Consider the following 10865-nt stretch of genomic DNA (forward strand, 5'->3'; position numbering starts at 1 on the left):
TTCTTCCCGTTCTGGGATTCCAATGATGTGGATGTTATTTCTTTTAATGGTATCCCACATTATTCTTAAGTTTTCTTCTGTTTCCTTCTTTTTTGCTTCTGCTTTTTTCTCGGTAATGTCTGTGGTGAAACTTCTATCTTCTATTTCACTAATTCTGTTTTCCATCTCTTCACCTCTATTTGTTTGTCCCTCCATCATGTTGACATCATCAGAAACCTTAGATTTCAAATTTAGAATTATGATTTCTTGTTTTTGCACTGCCTCTAATGCCTCATTTGTTTTCTCTGTGTTGTTTTGAATTTTTTTTTAAGTTCCTCCTGACTTTTAACTGTAGTGTCCTGTAATTCTTCAAGTTTGTTTTACATCCATTGAAAACATTCAATCAACTTTTTTAAAAAAAAAAATCTGCATCAAAAAGTTCCATCAGACTTTCTGGCTTCATGAAATCCATTGCTACTGTGTCATTTTGGGGGGTAGATATCTTGTTTTGGGCTTGCGTAGTGAGTGAGGTACCCTGCTTCTTTCGAGACATTGAAGTGGAAGAGGTTTTGAAAACTAAGGTGGTAGTTGGTTCTTGGTTTGATGTCATTACTTCTCTATCGAGATGTCGAGTACCTCTCTTTTGCTTAAGTTGGTGGGACCAATGTGGTAGGGCCAAACAGCAGTTTGTAGTCAAAAGAAACTAAATCTTCAATATTGGAAACTTTTTCAAGTGAGGTTGAAAAATGCTATAAATTTGGTCTATGTGTTTTTGTTCTTTTGTTTGGTTTTTTGTTTTGTTTTGGTTTTGGGTTTGGTTTTGTTTTTGTTTTCTTTAAGTCCACTTGGTTTTCAAATTCATAAGAGTATAGTTTTTTCAAAGTACCGAAGAGCAATGGTGTCACTCTGGAAACTAAGGTTGCTTGATACATGCCATGGTCTTTACAATCACTAGCTATGCATCAGAGAGCTGAACAATGACTAGGGAGCTAGAAGGAGAACTGATGCCTTTGAGCTGCGGTGCTGGAGAATAATATTGAATATACCATGGACTGCTAAGAAAATGAACAGGTTCATCCTAAAGAGGGTTAACCAGGGCTGCTCCTTGTAGTCAAGGATTCTGAAGCTTCGTCTGATATACTTTAGACGTATTGAAAGATGGGACCAGTCCTTGGAGAGGGATGTCATGCTTGGAAGGGTGGAGGGACTGTGCAGAACTGGGGTAATGGGGTTGGGTGTGTCAGAGACAGTGAGATTGGCACAGGACAGAGTAGGGTTTAGGGCTGTTGTACCTAGAGATGTTATGAGTTGCAAGTGACTTAATGGCACATAACAACAACAACAATAATAACAAAAATAACTTTTCATAGTATTCCAATATTATTGATTTTATTCCATTTGATTCTTCTGTGATGTCACCTCTATCATTTCTTAATTCAGTTAACTGTGTCTTTTCTCCAGCCCCTTCTTTTGTTAAGTTTGCAGAAGTTTGTGAATTTTATTGACCTTTCAAAAAACCAGCTTCTGGTCTTATTAATGGTTTCAATGGTTATTCTGTTTTCTATTTCATTGATTCCAGGTACAGCTTTCTCTCACCTCTTTAGGGCATGTGGCCAAGAGAGATTCATCCTTGGAGAAAGATATCATGCTCTGAAGGATGGAGGGACAGTGCAATAGAGGAATACTCTGAATGAAATAGATTAATGCAGTAACTGAGACAATGGGAATTTGTCATAATTAGTGAGGCTGGCTCAGGACAGAAAAAGTTTCAGACCTGCTGTACATAGGGTTGCTATGAGTCCTAGGTGACTCAAACACACATAAAAACAACAACAACATATTGTATTGGTTGTTTTTTTAGTTGTGATTCTTTTTTTAGAGTCAAGAAGACCTCATGGAGGGTCTTTGTATTTAAAAGTCAGTTGTTATTATATTTTGGAGGAACATTCTTCTAATTGGTACAGCACTCTTCTGCTAATTTGCTGTACTGAGGTAATCTGGGTTTGCTGTGATGTAAAACTTTGTGCCATTGGAGTGTCAAATGCCATAATGGTTACCTATGGAAAACAGTGTGCCTGAAACCAGCTGGTCAAGACAAACAGGGTTGGAGTGATGAGGAGAGCAAATTATAGAAATAGATCACACAAGAGATAGGTTAGGAGAGGTGTACAGTCTGAATACTGTAGCCCTGAGTTGATTATCTTCTGTTCTTTTATCCTTTTTTTTTGCAGTGAACAGAAAAACAACTCAGCCTCAAGGCTAACAATACATTCCGTTCTGATTTACAAGTCAGCTGCTAGCTTAGCCAGGCAAGCAAGGATGTTTGCTCTTCTTATTAGCAGCAAGAAAGGCCATCAGAATTGAAGTATAAAGAGAGTCTTTAGGGAGGGACATTCTATTCTCTACATCCCCACTTAGCCTTGGGGTACAAGGAACAATTAAACCTGTCTCTGCTCCCCTTCAAACATCAAGCCACAATGATAAACAGCTGTGCACATTTTAACCTGGCATAAAATGACTACTTGCATAAAATGGTTGCAGTGTGGCTCACTACAACAGTGTTTGGTGGAGCTCTCAGTTTAAAATAGGCTTGGAAGCAGGAGTGACAACCACTTCCTAAACAACATGCCTCTGGAAAACTCTATGAACTTTGAGAAATTATAATAGTTATAGAAAGGCTTCAGGTCTTTTGTTCATAGGGCCATTATGAGTCATGCTCAACTAGACTGCAATCAACAACTACAACAGTGGAAGTTCCAGGAAGAGGAAGCAGACACTTGTCAGAAACAAAGTTTGAAACAGGTGAGATTTGACTTGCTTTAGGAAATATATCCAAAACATCCAAACACCTGTCTGTTTTCCAAGAAAAACAGAAGGATGACCCATATGTCCATAAATAAGTGGTTACAGAAACTATGATTTACTCACACACTGGAATACCATGCAAACTAAAGAAAAACAAAGTGTTCATAACCTATGACAACATGAAAAATCTTGAGACTGTTCTGATGAGTGAAATAAAGTAACGCACTAAAGGAAAAAATACTACTTAAAATCAGTTATTTTGGAAATAAGAGAATAACTTAGCAAGATATGTATAACTATTCAGATAGAAAGGAGAAGGCGACAAAGGGATGACCTTAAGTAAGGGTGAAAGAAGAGAAGATGAAAAGGGAACTTGCACAGTAGAAGAGGTAATAGGCATGGATTAGGAGTCGTTAATCATGTAAAGCAGAATTTGTATGAATAATTATACAAAACACAAAGTATATAGATGAAACACAATGTATATGAATGATTATATGTAAAAAGAAGAAAAAATTTAAAAAGAAAGTATCAAGTGAGAAAAAGAAGAGAGTAAGCGAAAGTGTTTGCTGTTGTTGCTGTGCACTATTTTCTGTTTGTTTATTTGGTGGTGGTTTGGCTGTGTTGTTTGGGGTTTTTATTGTTTTTTTTTTTTAAGTAAAGCTATTATTAGATCAAATGCAGTGCTGTGCACTGTTAAAGAGTAACCCCCTCTTACCCGACTCCCCAGCAGATTTTCAGAGGTGGGAAATTGCACACGATAAGATTGCCCATGTCTCTTATGGTGCAACAAGTTTAAGTGGACCACATGCTTTTGGGTTGGGAGTGTAAATACTTACCAATAAACCACAGAGTTCCTTATGTACAATATTTCCTGATGGAGGATGCCCAGATCACTACATGAAATCAAACTTTAACCCACATTTGCACCTGCTCCTAATCTAAATATGTGCCCTCTGCTCCCACAGAGAGGTTTATGTCTGAGTTCACACTAAGTTCCAGTCACTGTGTCTTTGACACAGTAATATATGGCTGTGTCCTCTGTTCTCAGATTGTTCATCTGCAGATACAGCATGTTCTTGGCATTGTCTCTGGAGATGGTGAATCGGCCCTTCACAGAGTCTGCATAGTATGTGCTACCACCAGGAGTAATACCTGAGACCCACTGCAGCCCCTTCCCTGGAGCTTCACGAATCCAGTCCATATCATAACTACTGACGCTGAACCCAGAAGCTGCACAGGAGAGCGTCAGAGAACCCCCAGGGTGCCTCAGATCTCCCCCAGTCTCCACCAGTTGTACTTCACACTGGGCACCTGCAAAATAGGAACATTCTGGTCAGGAAAGCCATTACACATGTCCATTTACTCATGCCTACTCACATATACTTGTTATTTATAAAGTGACCTTTTAAAATAGCAACAAGGAAAATCCAGACAAGTGAAGACATAGTGACTTGTCTTTGTTCAGCTCTGGCTCCTGAATGAGGACACCTGAGATTCTGGGGCTCCTCTCCCAGAGCTGCAGAGTTGGGGCTGGGCTGGTTTTCATCAGCTGGAGGAAAGGTCCTATTTGCATATCCTCTTCCTGTATATTAGTAAGATGTGGAGCGGCACGACACTGTGTGATCATACTGCAGAGAAGACAGGAATGTGCTAGGGGCATTCAGAGAATTGAGGAGAACATTCTGGAAAAGATGCTTCTTATTTTAAAATTTTTTATTACCATTTGAGTGTAACTTTACAGATCAGATTTATTTTTCAATCATTTTTAATCATTGTGATTTGTGGCATTGATTAAAATCCCTTCCTTTCAACTGCACACTTACTACTTTCTTCCTGTGGTTCTCAGTTCTATTCATCCTTCTATCCTCACTCTTCCTGCCTTCTGATCTTTATAACTCTGCAAGTTCCGTCTTTTTAAAATCTTGTATAGCTTATTATTCTTAGAGTGAGTGCTTCCTTGGTATTCTTATTTGGATGAAAGTTGAGTCATAAGATGAGTTCAGTTGTAGGTACAAAAGATTCATAAAGTGTTTCCATTTTCCACTTGTCTCTACCAGAAAAATAATTCTGGCCCCTTTTGTGAATTTTAGTTATTTTCCACATTCGTCTCACACTCTTTCCAATGTTGTAACTAATGTGATCTACTCATACTGGTCAGCAGTGGTGGACAGGTGATATCTATTTGTTCTTTTCTAATAATCAAAGAGCTTGAGATCATTGTGTGCTAATTACTATAGCAGACTAATTGATTAATTGTAAAAATAATTTTCTTCACTATTCTTTATTTTAGACAGAGACTTTCAGTCACATCTTAGAAAGACACTAGAAAGTTTCTAAGATCCCTGTTAAGACCTACAAATGCAGGATGTAGAAAATCTCCAGAGAAAATGACACTGAGGATTTCCATTCCCATCGAGTGCTAGGTTAAGAAGATTGTATTAGGTTGCTTCCTGGTGGCGCTACTGTATGCATGGATAGACTTAGAACATACATAAATACATAGTAGAAATGCTGAAAATAAAACATACCTAGGAATATGAATTTAATCACTTTCACCTTCACATATTGTTCATTTTTCACATGCTTACATAAAAATGTTTATAATTATATTATGGAATCTTCTTCACAAGATTTAAGCCTGTCTCCATGTTTTTTCTTTTCTTCACTGATGTTATATTGATAACCCTTTTACTGACTATAACATTCTTTTCATCTACTTAATACGTGTTTATTCTCTAACTAAAGAGCAATGATTACATGATGTGTAACATGCTGAGCTGCTAACTGAATTGTTAATAGTAAGAACTCATCAGAAGAAAAATTACACTGTCTCCTCTTCCAAAACTGCATCATCCATAACTCAAGAGAGTATCTATGAATTGGAAACAACTTGGGAGTGGATTATTCTCCAACCAACTAATTTTTCCTCTCACTTCTCTACCTTTCCTTATCCCTGATAACCATTAAAGAATATTTCTATCCATGTGTAATATTTCCTTCACTTTTCATGGTAGCACACTAATACAAAATATGTCTTTTTGTTTTGATTTAACTAACTAAATATATTTCCCCAGATTAATCCATGTTATGCATGATTTTCAAATTGGTCATTATGTTTTAATACTGTTCCATTGCTTATATGTGTCATAGTTGTTTATCCATTCATCCATTGATGGATATTATGGTTTCTGGTTTATGGCTAGTAATAAAAATTGTGTAAAGAATGTGATATGTGGTTTCTACATGTGTCACTTCTATGTGCACCATTTCTATCCATGCTGCTTCTATATATGTTGCTTCTGTGTGTATTGCTTCTACGCCATGTACCCAGTCAATTAGCTAGATACCTGCCTTAAAAAAAGTCTGACAGAGGGAGCTGCTAATTCACAGACCTTATCTCTCCTGAACTGAAGCAATTCTTCCCTGGAGTCAAACCTTCAGAGAGAAATTCAGGCGGGGTAGCTATCCCACTCTCCTCTGAAGCAATGAAACAGATCAAGAGCCTGCTAACACCTCAGAAGTGAGAAATTCTACCACAGCACTGTCACAGAAGAAAGAGGCTACTACACACCCTACACAAACCCAAAACAAGATGTCACCCCCCCAAAAGTGACACAGTATCAATGGATTTCCTGAAGCCAGAAAATCTGATGGGGTTTTACAACACAGAATTTTAAAGAACAATAATTGATTATTTTAAAAGGTGCAAGAAAAACTTATGAATTATAGAACACTGCAAGCAAAAAACTAAAAGGAGCTTTTTAAAAAAAAATCCAAAACTATGCAAGAATAGCAAAATTTAACAGAACAGCAACCCAGTCACTAAATGGGCACAGGATATGAACAGACACTTCATCAAAGAAGACATTTAGAAAGCAAACAAACACAGGAAGAAGTGTTTAAAGTTCTTTGCTTTAAGAGAGATGCAGATCAAAATAACTATGAGATACCATTTAACCCCAGAAAGAATAGAAAAATTCAACAGAGCAGCAAACGACAAAAGCTGGTGGGGTTGTGGAGAAATTGGAATCCTTATTCACTGTTAGTGGGAGTGTAATATGGTGCAACCACTGTGGAAGGCAACATGGTGCTTTTTCAAAAACTTGCCAATAAAAATACCATTTGACTCAGCAATTCCACTACTGGGAATATACCCTAAAGAAATAAAAATTGCCACCCAAACAGATATAAGCACACCCATGTTTATTACTGTTTTGTTTACCATAGCAAGGAGTTGGAAACAACCCAAGTGTCCATTAACAAACGACTGGATAAAGAAAGCTGTGGTATATTCACACAATGGAATACTATGCAGCATTGAAAAACAAGGAACTCATGAAATATACAAAATGAGTGACCCTGGAGAACATTATCCTGAGTGAAATATCTCAGTCACAAAAGGACAAATACTGCATAGTGTCACTGTTTTAAAATGGATTGACATCGTGGTTGGGGAAGAGGAACCAAGGAAAAAGGGAGAATAAATAATCTATACTGCATTGAAACAGATGGGTGTGAGATATGGTTAAAATGAATATAGGATTAGGTATTATTTTCATGACAAGATTCCAGAAAAAGAAATGCATTGTAAAGTGGACTGTGGACTTGGGGATGGGGGAATTGTATAACAATGATTTTTTTTTCTTTTCAAGGAGAAAAGTAAATGGGGGAAGGGGTGGGTAGGGAAGAAAATGTGGAACAATGAATGGATGAGGAAAAATTAAATGGGGAGAATATGCTATAGAAAAGTATATAGATTTAGATTGAAAACAAACAAAAAATCTACCCCATTGTGTTATTATATCCTTCTATTTTCACAATAGTAGTCTTATGCAGTATCTGTCCTTATGAGACTAAGTTAGTTCACTCAGAATAATGGTCTCTAGGCTCTCCCAGGCTGCATAGTATTTTATGAAATGGTGCCTACTTAGTGCTGCATAGTGTGAAAGTACCGTAATTTCTCAATGCATTTGTTTTTAAATGAACTTTTTGGCTGTGTACCTTTGATTGCTATTGTGAATAATACTACTGTGAGCATCAGTTTAAGATGATTGTATAAAATTCTATTGTCAGGTGACACAAGGAAACAAAACCTAGGAAATGAGGAAGTAATGACCTCTTTAACAAATAGTCCAGGCAAACCAGGACATTTACTTGCAGAAAACTGTAAAAGGATCTACATGTCACTCCTTATAAAAATCCAGGAAAGTATAATATCAAGGAATGAGATCTTCAGAAAATCAAATATCTGTGTGAATAAAATTTTTTTTCTTAATAGGATGAAAAGGAAGCCCACAGGCTGGGGGGAAAAAATTGACAAGGACATTTCAGATAAGGGTCTCATAACTAATGTTTACAGAATATTACAGGGCATTCACAACAAGCAGACTGATAATTCAATCACAAAATAAACAAAAGACTTGAAATTATTCTTCACAATGAGGGACATTCAAACTGCCCACAAACACTTGAGGAAATTTAGCACCATTTTTCAAAAATGCATGAAAATGGAAGCAATGGAAATGCCCATCAACAAATAATGGTTATGGTTATACTATGTAGCACTAAAGAACAATGATGTATTCATAAAATATGATACAATATAAAAGGGTCTAGAGAACTTTATGTTGAGTGAGATAACTCAGTCTTCAAAGGACAAATACTGTGTATAACCACAATTTGAAGATAGTAGAATAAGGGATCTAGATCTATATAAATGTTCAAAATGCAAAGAAGAGAAGAAAGGAACCAGAAAAGGGGGAGGGGGGAAAACATTAGCACAGCAGAGATTAATATGCTGATTGATTTACGAGTAAAGGAATAGGGAAGTATCAAGGAGAACTTGTACAATAGGGGAGATATATGCATAGAACAATAATTAATCATTTAATGTATAGCATATATGAATGATTGTGTAAAGCACAGAGTATAAGACTGAAACACAATGTTTGAATGATTGTACATAAACCAATGCAAATTTTTTTTTAAGTATTGAGTGAGAGAGAGAAAGAAAGAGAGAGAGAGAGAGTCAGTTAGTTTTTGTTGTTGTATACACTGTTAAATCAGAATCAACTCATACTTGACACCCAAGCAGGTTGTCAGAGGTATTAAAATGCACAGAAAACAAATAGTTCTGTTTTGTAGAGGATGAAACCAAGTTTCTCCTTGGAGGCTAGGATTTTGAAGCTCTATCTCATATACATTGGACATGTGGCCAGGAGGGACTGGTCCTTGGAGAAGAACATCATACTTTGAAGGATGGAGGGACAATTCAGGAAAAGAAGACCCCAGATAAAATGGAATTATATAGTAACTGGGGCAACGGGATTAGGTGTGTAAGAATTAGAATGTCTCAGGACAGGGTAGGTTTCAGAGCTGTTGTACATAGAAAGTCACAGACAACTCAACAGCACATAACAGGAACAACAAAATGCACAGGAGATTATTGCTCATTTTTCTCATGGAGCAAAATCAAGAAGATTAGAACTACATAACTTCAGGTTGACAGTATAAATTCTTCTCAATAGGTTCCCAGAACCCACTATGTGAAATATTCCCTGGGGAAATTGTCAGATGGAAATGCCCAGATCACTACAGAAAACTACATCTGTACCTAATCCTGGATCTAAATCCTGGCCTCAGGGGTCTCACAGGAAGATTTCTGTCTAGATTCACTGTGATTTTCCCCTCTCTGTGTGTGTTGAACAGTGATACCTGTCTGTCTTCTCAATTCTCAGACTACTCATCTGCAAATACAGTGTGGCCTTGGCATTGTCTCAAGAGATGGTAAACCAGCCCTTTACAGAGTCTGTGTAGTATGTGATACCACCAGTACCAATACCTAACACCCACTGTAGCCCCTTCCCTGGAGATAGTCAAACCCAGTCAATTGAAGGTCAATGCAGAAGCTACACAAGAGAGATTGAGACCTCCTCAGAGTGCTTCAAGTCTCCTCCAGACTCTACCAGTTGCACCTCACACTGAACACTTGCAAATACTGTGACAATCTGACCAGGAAAATCATTACACATATCCATTGTTTAAATCATGATCATTCACATGCACTTGTTCTCTACAGAAGTAACTTTTAAAATAGCAAGAAGGAAACTCCAGCTTAAGTGGAGATACACTGTGTTCAGCCCTGGCTCCTGAATAAAGACAATTGATATTCTGAGGTTCCTCTCCCAGAGCTGTAGGGTTGAGGCTACCAGGTTTTCATCAGCAGGAGAAATAGCGCCCCCCCCCCTTTTTTTTAATTAATTTCAGTGAACATTTACAGGGATTTTGGTTTTCCATTCATTCATTGTTGCATTTTTCTCCCCGCCCACCCCAGTCCCATCCCCAGTTCGCTCTTCTCTTTGAAAAGTAAAAGAAAAATTCCTTCATTGGTATACAATCCCTCAGCGCCCCCACGCCCCACCCTGAGTATACTCCACTCTGCAACCTTCATTCTGAACTCTTATGATAATCATAATGCCCTGTAACATACTGTTTTTAAAATGTTCTCTTCCTCATCAGTTTTAATGCAGTATACATAAGTCACCCAGTTTTTTTTCTCATTCTTACCCCAAACCTGATGTCAGTCCCATTCTACAGCAGTGGCACTATGCAGTGTTTGTCCTTTTGTGACTGAGATATTTCACTCATCATAATGTTCTCCAGAATCACCCGTTTTGAATAATATTGCATTAGTTCCTTGTTTTTCAATACAGCATATCATTCAATTGTGTGAATATATCACAGATTCTCTATCCATTCGTTTGTTGATGGGCACTTAGGGTGTTTCTAACTCCTTGCTATTGTGAACAAAGTCAAGATAATGGTTAACATGGCCCAGGATAGAGCAAGGTTCAGGTTGGCTTTTCATAGAGTCACTAAGAGTTGTACTCAACTTGATGGCACCTAAGAACAACAATATACATTTTATCATCCTATCTTCACACCTCCATTTGTATTATTGTTTAATTTATCACTTGATGCATATTGTTGTTATTGTTATTATGGACCATGAGGTCAGAACTCACAGCTGACCCTCCAGTGAGGGTTTGTGGTTTGTTTGTTTTTTTTTTTTCAGAGTT

Source organism: Elephantulus edwardii, unplaced genomic scaffold (genome assembly GCF_000299155.1).
Source record: "Elephantulus edwardii isolate Elephantulus edwardi_28Jun2011 unplaced genomic scaffold, EleEdw1.0 scaffold00019, whole genome shotgun sequence".
NCBI classification, from domain to species: Eukaryota; Metazoa; Chordata; class Mammalia; order Macroscelidea; family Macroscelididae; genus Elephantulus; species Elephantulus edwardii.